The sequence below is a fragment of the Canis lupus genome, chromosome 35 (genome assembly GCF_048164855.1).
Source record: "Canis lupus baileyi chromosome 35, mCanLup2.hap1, whole genome shotgun sequence".
NCBI classification, from domain to species: Eukaryota; Metazoa; Chordata; class Mammalia; order Carnivora; family Canidae; genus Canis; species Canis lupus.
Genome location: NC_132872.1, coordinates 16,900,841 through 16,910,502, shown reverse-complemented (window position 1 = coordinate 16,910,502; position 9,662 = coordinate 16,900,841).

Sequence of the window (9,662 nt, the reverse complement as noted above, 5' to 3'; positions counted from 1 at the left end):
CCATCACCTAGTCTCTCTCTCTCTCAGGTTATTATTATTTTTTAAGATGTATTTATTTATTCATGAGAGACAGAGAGAGAGAGAGAGAGGCAGAGACACAGGCAGAAGGAGAAGCAGAGAAGCAGGCTCCATGCAGGGAGCCCGATGTGGGACTCGATCCCGGACCTGGGGATCACAACCTGAGCCAAAGGCAGCTGCCCAACCACTGAGCCACCCAGGCATTCCTCTCTTGTGTAAATTGAAGGAAATACCAATCTTTTCTTTTCATCTTTTATTTTTCTTATAATTTTTTGTTAGTTTGTTAGTGTTCTTGCTATTGTTTAGAGAATTGTGGGTATTTCCTGTAGTCCCCTTATCTGGGTTTTGTTAATTTCATTTGTTGCTCCTTTTAGCCTATTCTTCTATCCTCTGCATTTGTTGTGAATTCTTTTGGTCAAATTCAGGGATGGCTTTTTTTTTTTTTTTTTTTTTTTTTAACACTTTTTCATCCCTCTTCATTCATCTGACTCCTCATTCTTTAAACTTTTTTTTTCTCATTGAAGTTAATTTGACATATAACATTGAGTAAATTTAAAGTGTACAACACTGAATTTGATACACTTTCATATTGTAATGCTTCTGGCATTGTAGGGATCATTAGCACCTCTACCAGGTTCTTTAAGCTTAAATGCCAATTTCTTGGGAGTCACCCTTAAAATTTTGCTCCTGTTGTTTTCTCACTCTTTTCATTCATAGAATAATTGGAATGTGTTGTTCTGTGTAGAGTTGGGATTTTACTTGCTTAATTTCATCTCCCCAATTAGGCTCCAGAGAGCAATGGCCGGATATATGTGGGTTACCCTTGGTCTATACAGAGCTTTGCAGTGTGTCTGGCTCAGAATAGAGGCTCAATCAATGTGAGCTATACAGATTACATTAGTTTCCATCTTCCCCATCCCATGTGATTTGCTTTTGAGAGAAGTCCCTCTTTGCGCTGTCCCTAACTGAGATGGTGTAAACACTGATCACAGACTGATGTGACTCTGTCCTACTAGATAGACTATGATACTCTGAAGTTCTCAAACTCATCTTTTTTCTCTTATTGCTCAGCACAGTGCCTGGTTCAAAGAAAGATCTTAATTAGGTGGAACCAATGACTTTCATATTGTACCAACTCAAGTTGGGGCTCAGTATATACTCAAAAGCAGCCATTGAAAGAATGCTAATCTATAAAAAACAACTTGGGGATCCCTGGGTGACGCAGCGGTTTGGCGGCTGCCTTTGGCCCAGGGCGTGATCCTGGAGACCCAGGATCGAATCCCACATCAGGCTCCTGGTGCATGGAGCCTGCTTCTCCCTCTGCCTATGTCTCTGCCTCTCTCTCTCTCTCTCTGTGACTATCATAAATAAATAAAAATTAAAAAAAAATTTATAAAAAAAAAAACAACTTGGGCTGCAGGATAGAGATTTTTTAAAAAAGGAAAAAATTGTTTATGAACACTTATGTTCTAACACCCCAATGACAGACTCTGTCATATACATCTGCTCTGATGTAAAAATGTATTACCTATTTCAAATATATTTTATTTACTATGTTGTAAGTTCAATAGTTATAAAAGCATATTTCTTATTTAGGTAAGTGCTTTTCAAAATCTTTTTTTTTTTTTAATCAGAGGAACAACTCTACAAGGGTAAATGTTTATGAAGCACCAATATAAAGTAGAAGTGAAGTAACTCTCTTAATAAAGCCAATTGGATCATCATATTTCAGAGGCGTGTGGGTGGTTCAGTCAGTGAAGCATTTGCCTTTGGCTCAGGTCATGATCTCAGGGTCCTGGGATGGACCCTATCTATATAGGGCTCCCTGCTCAGTGGGGAACCTGCTTCTCCCTCTCCCTCTGCCTGCCACTCCCCTACTCATGCTCTCTGTCAAGTGAATAAATAAAATCTTAAAAAAAAAATCATCATATTTCAAAAAAAAAAGTTAGAGATCTCTGATCGGGGAAATAAAAACCCATAAGCATCCCACAGAACCCTAAATTTCTAAGAAACAGTTTGGAAAGTATGGTTCTATAACACTACCAGGTGGAAGGGACAGCTACTGAGTTCTTCAGTATTCTGAGGAAGAAAACGAAAATTGCACTGAAAGATAATCCTAATTTAGCTACATCCTTCATTTCAAGAAATTCCCACCTAAAAGGATTATTGAACACATTTCTACTTTAGAACAATAGTTACAATCCTCACCTTCTAATTGAGAATAAATGGACATTTTTGCCTTTTTTTTTTTTAACATCTTTTTGAAATCATGATAACGGTCAGTATTAGGAGAATCTAAATTTAGGGGCACCTGGGTGGCTCAGTCTGTTAAGCGTCTGTCTTCAGTTTAGGTCGTGATTTCAGGGTCCTCAGATCAAGCCCCACAATGAGCCCCAAATCAAGACTTGCATCAGGGTCCCTGCTCAGTGGAGGGCCTGCTTCTCTCTCTCTCTCTCTCTCTCCTTCCCTCCCTCTGCTTCCCTCTCCGTCTGCCTGATGCTCCCCCTGCTTGTGCTCTCTCTCTGTCAAATAAATAAATACATAAATACATAAAGAAATAAAAATCTTAAAAAAGAGAATCTAAATTCAGAATCCAGACCTGTTACCTGTCCCATACTGTACTATATAATTCAGAAGATGTATTTGAACAGAACTTAACAGTTCTGGGGAAGTCAGGTGAGGAGGGCAATTTTCAATGACTGGACAGGGAAGTGATTTGGCTGTTAGGTTCTCTAGTAATAGTTGCGAATTTAGGTATAGCCTACGGGCAAGTGTAGGAACTAAGCAATTGCCCAACTCTCCAAGGTCAGTGGATGAGAAAGGATGGGGACTTAAGTAAGCCCAGGCTCCCACTCCTTTGTCCTCATGGATTACTTATTCCTTCCAGAGTTTGCTACCTTTCCTTCTTTACAGGTTCTTCCTTGCCAGCACACAAGTGTTTTAAACATGCCCAGTTACATGAAGCACCCTTGTGTGTATCCCCATCTCCTTTGACAAAATCATTCTTTTTAACTACTATTAATGGCCCCTTTCACAATTCAACTTTCTTCTTACTCAAGTTCTTTCCATTTATCTAATGGTTTTTCCTTTTCTTTTCACAGTTTAACTCCTAAAATGTGATGCCTGGGTGGCTCAGAGGTTAAGCATCTGCCTTTGGCTCGGGTCATGACCCCAGGGTCCCAGGATCCAGTCCCACCTCGGGTTCCCTGCATGGAGCCTGTTTCTCTCTCTGCCTGTGTCTCCACCTCTCTCTCTCTCTCTCTCTCTCTGTCTCTCATGAATAAATAAATAAAATTTAAAAAAAAAAAGAATGGCCAGTAGAAAAATGGATAAAATATGTGAATGAAAATAGGACAAATAAAGATGCAAAAAATATATAATTCTAAGCAAACAAACAGAAACCTCCTAAAACATTGGTGTCCCATAGAGTTCATTTCTCTGCTCTTGACCATGCCTTGTGCTTTCCTGGAGCAGCCTTGTCCATTTCTCTAATTTCAACTGCCACCTACATGCTCACGACTCCTATATATATATTTCTAGATCAATCTTTTTGCCTGTTACTGACCCAAGTTTTGGCATATCCTATTCTACACTTCAAACATGTTTAAAAGGGATCCCTGGGTGGCGCAGCAGTTTGGCGCCTGCCTTTGGCCCAGGGAGCGGTCCTGGAGACCCGGGATCGAATCCCACATCAGGCTCCCAGTGCATGGAGCCTGCTTCTCCCTCTGCCTATGTCTCTGCCTCTCTCTCTCTCTCTCTGTGACTATCATAAATTAAAAAAAAAAAAATTAAAAAAAAAAACATGCTTAAAAAAATAAACTCATTGTTTTCCCCACCAACTTTCAACCTCCTTTTGTAGGCCCTTGAACATCATGGGTTTGAGCTGCATTGGTCCATTTATACACAGATCTTTGTTTATACAATACAGTACTATAAATATATTTTTTTCTTCCTTATGATTTTCTTTCTTCTTTCTTTCTTTCTTTCTTTCTTTCTTTCTTTCTTTCTTTCTTCTTTCTTTTCTTTCTTTCTTTCTTCTTTTTCTTTTTTTCTTTCAAGTAGGCTCCATACCCAGCTTGGAATCCAATATGGGGCCTAAACTCATAACCCTGAGATCAATGCCTGAGGTGAGATCAAGACTCAGATGCTCACAGTGCCTGAGTGGCTCAGTTGGTTAAGCATCTGCCTTTGGCTTGGGTCATGATCTCTGGATCCTGGGATCAAGCCCTGTGTCAGGCTGTCTGCTCAGTGGGGAGTCTGCTTGTCCCTCTCCCCCCTGCCCCCTGTTGATGCTCTCTCTCTCTCTCTCTCTTTTTTTTCTCTCTCTCTGTTTTGAGTAAATAACTAAAAAATCTTAAAAAAATAAAAAAGAAAAAAAGAATCAGTGCTCAACCAACTAAGCCACCCAGGCACCTCCTCTTCCTTATGATTATTCTTAATATCATTTTCTTTTCTCTAGCTCCCTTTACAGTAAGAATATAGTATATAATACATATAACATACAAAATATGATTTAAGGGATGCCTGGGTGGCTCAGCAGTTGAGCGTCTGCCTTTGTCTCAGGGCATGATCCTGGTCCCAGGATTGAGTCCCACACCGGGCTCCCTGCAAGGAGCCTGCCTTTCCTTCTGTCTATGTCTCTGCCTCTCTCATGAATAAATAAATAAAATCTTTTTTAAAAATATGAGTTAATTGGCTGTTTATGTTATTAGTAAGGCTTCCACTCAAAATAGGCTATTAGTAGTTAAGTTTTGGGAAAGTCAATATTTATATGTGGATTTTTTATTATGCAGGGGGCAGCACTCCCAATCCTTGTGTTTGTTCAAGAGTCAACTGTATTTCTTCCTTCTCTTCTGAGATATTTTATCATCCACCCAGTGATTTAAAGGCAGGAACATGACAACTCTCCTTAAACTCCAAATCATTGAAGTCTTATCAATTCAAACATCTACACTTCTTGCTTGATTTTGTCTCTCCTGTAATTACTGCCATTGTCATTTTTCTTTTCTAAAGCCTCTATAAGGAGTGCCTGTATGGCTCAGTTTGTTTAGCATCTACCTTTGGCTCAGATCATGATCCCGAAGTCCCAGGATCAAGCCTGACTTGGGGCTCCCTGCTCAATGGAGAGCCTGCTTCTCTACCTTTGCCCCTCCCCCCTGCTCATGCGCTCACACGCGCTCTTTCTCTCCCTTTCTCTCTCTGTCTCTCTCTTTCTCTCAAATAAATAAATGAAATATTTTCAAAAGAAAAATCCTTGTGATCCCTGGGTGGTTCAGTGGTTTAGTGCCTGCCTTCACTCAGGGCGTGATCCGGGAGTTCCAGGATCAAGTCCCACATCAGGCTCCCTGCATGGAGCCTGCTTCTCCTTCTGCCTGTGTCTCTGCCTCTCTCTCTCTCCTTGTCTCTCATGACAAGGAAATCTTATTTATAAGTAAATAAAATCCTAAAAAAAAAAAAAAAAAAAAAAAAAAACTTAAAAAAAAAGCCTAACTAGTTACTGAAATCTCTAATTGGTCATATTATCACTCAGCTAATCCATTCTCTCTTTTTTTAAAGGTTTATTTGTTTTATTGAGAGAGAGAGAGAGAGAGAGAGAGAGAGAGTGCCTTCCTGAGGAACATCCTCTGGTGGGTGTCTGGCCTCACCTAACATATCCATCCCTGCACATCTATATACCTCAGCTTCCTTATTCCCTCCTCTAGCCTCTACCAGAGCAGTGTAGGCATTTATACTTTGCTCAGTGCTGGCTGTCACTGTCTCAGGGCCTCTAAGAATCATCCTATGTCCAATTTCCTGGGATCTTTGCTAAGATGTTAAATCCTGTGCAAAAAGAAAGTGTCCCCCATGACAATGAATTCTCGCTTATGTAGTGCTGTGTTCTAGTCCTTTGGATCAGTTGCTCTCAAAATCTAATCTGAGAATTAGTCCCTTAACTTATGCCAGTACATGCTGGGTAATGTCTGCAGAGTCTTTGGTGTATAGTCTCTTCCCTCCCTTGCTGGTCCATCACTTCCTTAGCTGGGTTATACTAGAATTATTGGCGTAGTAGCTGGGAGCACAGTTTGGAAAAATTTTTGAGGGAGGCACCTGTTAACCTTTTACCTTTGACAGAAAGGAAATCTGTGCATCATCCTCCAGCACAGAGGTGGTGCTACTGCTTACTGGGAAACCATGGACCACCTCCACAAGTTCTGAGAATTCTTAAGGATCTGCAGAGTTGACACTTTCAGAGACACTCATTTCAATGTCTCCACCCAGTGTTTCAGGGTCCAAGATTTTCCCAACCAGGTTGCTGACTTTAGCACAACAGACCTGTCTTTGTTAAGATATTAAGTCTCTGTAGTCTTGCAATTTTAGCTATTAGAGCTTCTGTTTGCTGCCCAGCTCTGTCCATTTTTCTAACATGTGAAATGGGCCTCTGTAACTATAAGAAGCTCTTGGTCTTTCACATCTCATGCTTAGTCTTTCAATGCTTGTTACTGACCCTGACCCTCGGTTCTTTATTATCCCATTGCTGAACATTAATACAGCTTACCAATAACCAGCCAATTCCACTGTATTTGCAGATCCCTTAACATTTCTATTTTCCAAATGCTTGAAGTATTGCATTTGCAAGGGCATTCTCCTCTACCAGAACATTTTTTCCAGGTCACCTCCACTAAAATCTCTAGCAATTGAACTACCACTGAGTGTGAGGGCCTAACCATCCCTTACACAGCACTCAGAATTGCTCCTTTTATGTTCACCAGCAGGTGAATAAGCCAGTTCCAGAATCCCATCTTATCATTTTTTTCTACTGCTCCTGGCACCACATGTTTTTGTTCATGTCCTCCAAGCATCAGATGCCAAGATAAGATTAGGGACACAAAAGACTTGCTGTAGGAAACAACTATGAGGGAAAACGAGAAGGGAGCCAGGAGGCTAGGAGAGCTGAAAGAGCATGATGAACTTGACCCCTATGATGGAGAGGGAGGGAGGCTTGGGAGGAAGAGTCCTGAACTATAGTGCAATTGCAAGACTGATGAGGAGTCCCTGAGTCTAAGCCACAAGAATGACCCTGCCTTAGAGTTCCTGCTGTACTTATTGACTGGGAACAGCAGAGAGGAGTTTTAGCGTAGGCATGAACTCTATGGTAGTGAAGCTAACGTTGGAGCCACTAACCAATTATTCCCCCTGCAGTACAGAGCTTTAAGGCAAATTTGCATGATCACTACATCATAATGTGATACTTTGCCTGAATGTCTTGAAGAAAGGGAAGAGAAATCGGGTTTACTCAGGTTGTGGCACTTCTCTGCTGAGCACATCAACACTTTATATTTCTCTCTGAAATTGTAATTACACTCGATGATGAGTAAAGCACAGAGCCAAATCACTTGGCTTAGAAATCAATTTAGGAAAAATGTTGACATTTGCCAGTAAAAAGTGAGCTATGGCAAATGGAGAGATGCCTTATGGGAAACTATTTTCTAAACTATGGACTGTTAAATGGTAAGTAGCTTAACCCATCACTTCCTTTCTATCTGATGCTTAAACTTGAGCTACTTCCCTCTTCCTAATCAGCACTAACCTTTTTTTAAGATTTTATTTATTTATTTATTTATTTATTTATTTATTTAATTTATTCATAAGAGACACGGGGAGAGAGAGAGGCAGAGACACAGGCAGAGGGAGAAGCAGGCTCCATGCACGAAGCCCGATGCGGGACTCGATCCCGGGACTCCAGGATCACGCCCTGGGCTGAAGGCAGTGCTAAACCGCTGAGCCACCCGGGCTGCCCTAGGATTTTATTTTTAAGTAATAGCTATGCCCTACATGGAGTTTGAATTGTAATTCTGAGATCAAGAGTTGAATGCTCTGCTGACTGAACCAGCTGGGTGCCCCACGCACTATTATTATCAGTCTTACTAGAGACTTTTTGGGTCCAGGACCTGGTAGTGGGAGTAACAAGAGTGAAGACTTCTGCTATAAGGTTTTCTAATTTTACTCTTCTCCTTGAATATAATAATCGTGCAGCCTCTTGCTCTGGGTTACTTATCACAATCCTTTTAGCCATGTCAAGAGTTGTGGCCACTTGAGTCTTTTCCCCTCTACTGGGTCTGTGCTGAAGCATTGCAGGACTGGCCAATATCAAGCCTCTTCTTGAATGTGACAATTTCTGGACTACTTATGCTTAGGTGAGCATATTTTGCAAGCAGGTCTTGTGTCAGTGCCCAAAAATAAGGTGCTACTCCATTAACAAGAGAATGCTATTTACTACAATAGTTCAAAACAGGTGGAAGCAGGATGGACCACAGAGAGAGTAATGTATGGAAGTTGAGACCAAGAATAATGTCCTCTCTTTCTCTATCCTTTTGCTTTCTCTGGTCTTGCTTTATACAAAATTAGGCAAAATAATTCATTATAAGAATTGTCTTCACATTATCACTAGCTTCCCAACAAATGACTTTTTGTTCTGAGCAGCATGAATTCCCAATTTACTAAGCCTTCTATCAGTACTCAAATGCTTTTTTGGCACCAGCTACATAAAGTATCTCAAGATAGCTCATCCATGGAGGGCACACTGTCAGCCGGGGAAGTATTCTGTTTGGGGCAACCTGATATTAACAGAAGCTAAGAAAGATTTCAATGAAATAGTCATTCATCATATTTGCATGGAGCACAATTTATGAAGCATATTACATTTCTCATTAAATCTTTACAATCCTTTGAGGTAAATATTATAATTATTTTCATTTAGGTAACAGATACTCTAAATCAGCTAGTAACTAAAATAGCAGGCCCAGTAGTTAAACCTAGGTGTTACACTCCTTACCCTTTAATCTTCAGGTCATTAACATTTTACCCAACATACATATTTGCCATCTTTTTTGTTTTTGTAGCCTCTACCCACAGGTCAGGTCATTGTATCAGATTGCAGCCATGATATATAAACTTATCTAAGGCAACAGAGGCTTAGAATTTAGCACAGAAATACTCAATTGACAATTGCCTCCATTTTATAACACCCACCATCCTACATACAACCTAATTGCATTCCATTACTGCCTTTTCCATTTTGTAGAACTCCTAAGACACTGCTGCATTCTATTTAACAGGTGCCCCAAGTCTAGGTATTTTCTTACAGAGGAACATACTTAAATGCAAGAAAAATAACTATCCCTGACACATTAAAACACAATACCAAATATCATTTTCCTAGTTATTCCATTCTGTTGGGCTTGTGATATGCCACTCTTGCCGTTTATTCACTGGTCCAGAAAACCCATCAAGAATCCCTGTAGGAAAAAAAAAAGATCCCTGTTGGATTTTGCTGTGAAAGGTGACATTCTGACTCTAAATTTATGTATAAAGAATTCCTCAAACTCAGTAGTAAGAAAACAAATGATTCAATAGAAAATGGGTAAAGTACTTTAATAGCCACTCCACTGAGAAGCTATATGGAGGGTAAACTAATACCATAATAAGATATCATTATTCACCTATTACAATGGATAAAATTTAAAAGACTGATCATATCAGGTGTCAGTGAGGAAAGAAAACAACTGGCTATCATTCATTTCTGATGAGAATACAATGTCACAACCATTTTTGGAAAATGTAGCAGTTTCTTTAAAAAAAAATATTTATCTTAGAGAGAGCAGGGG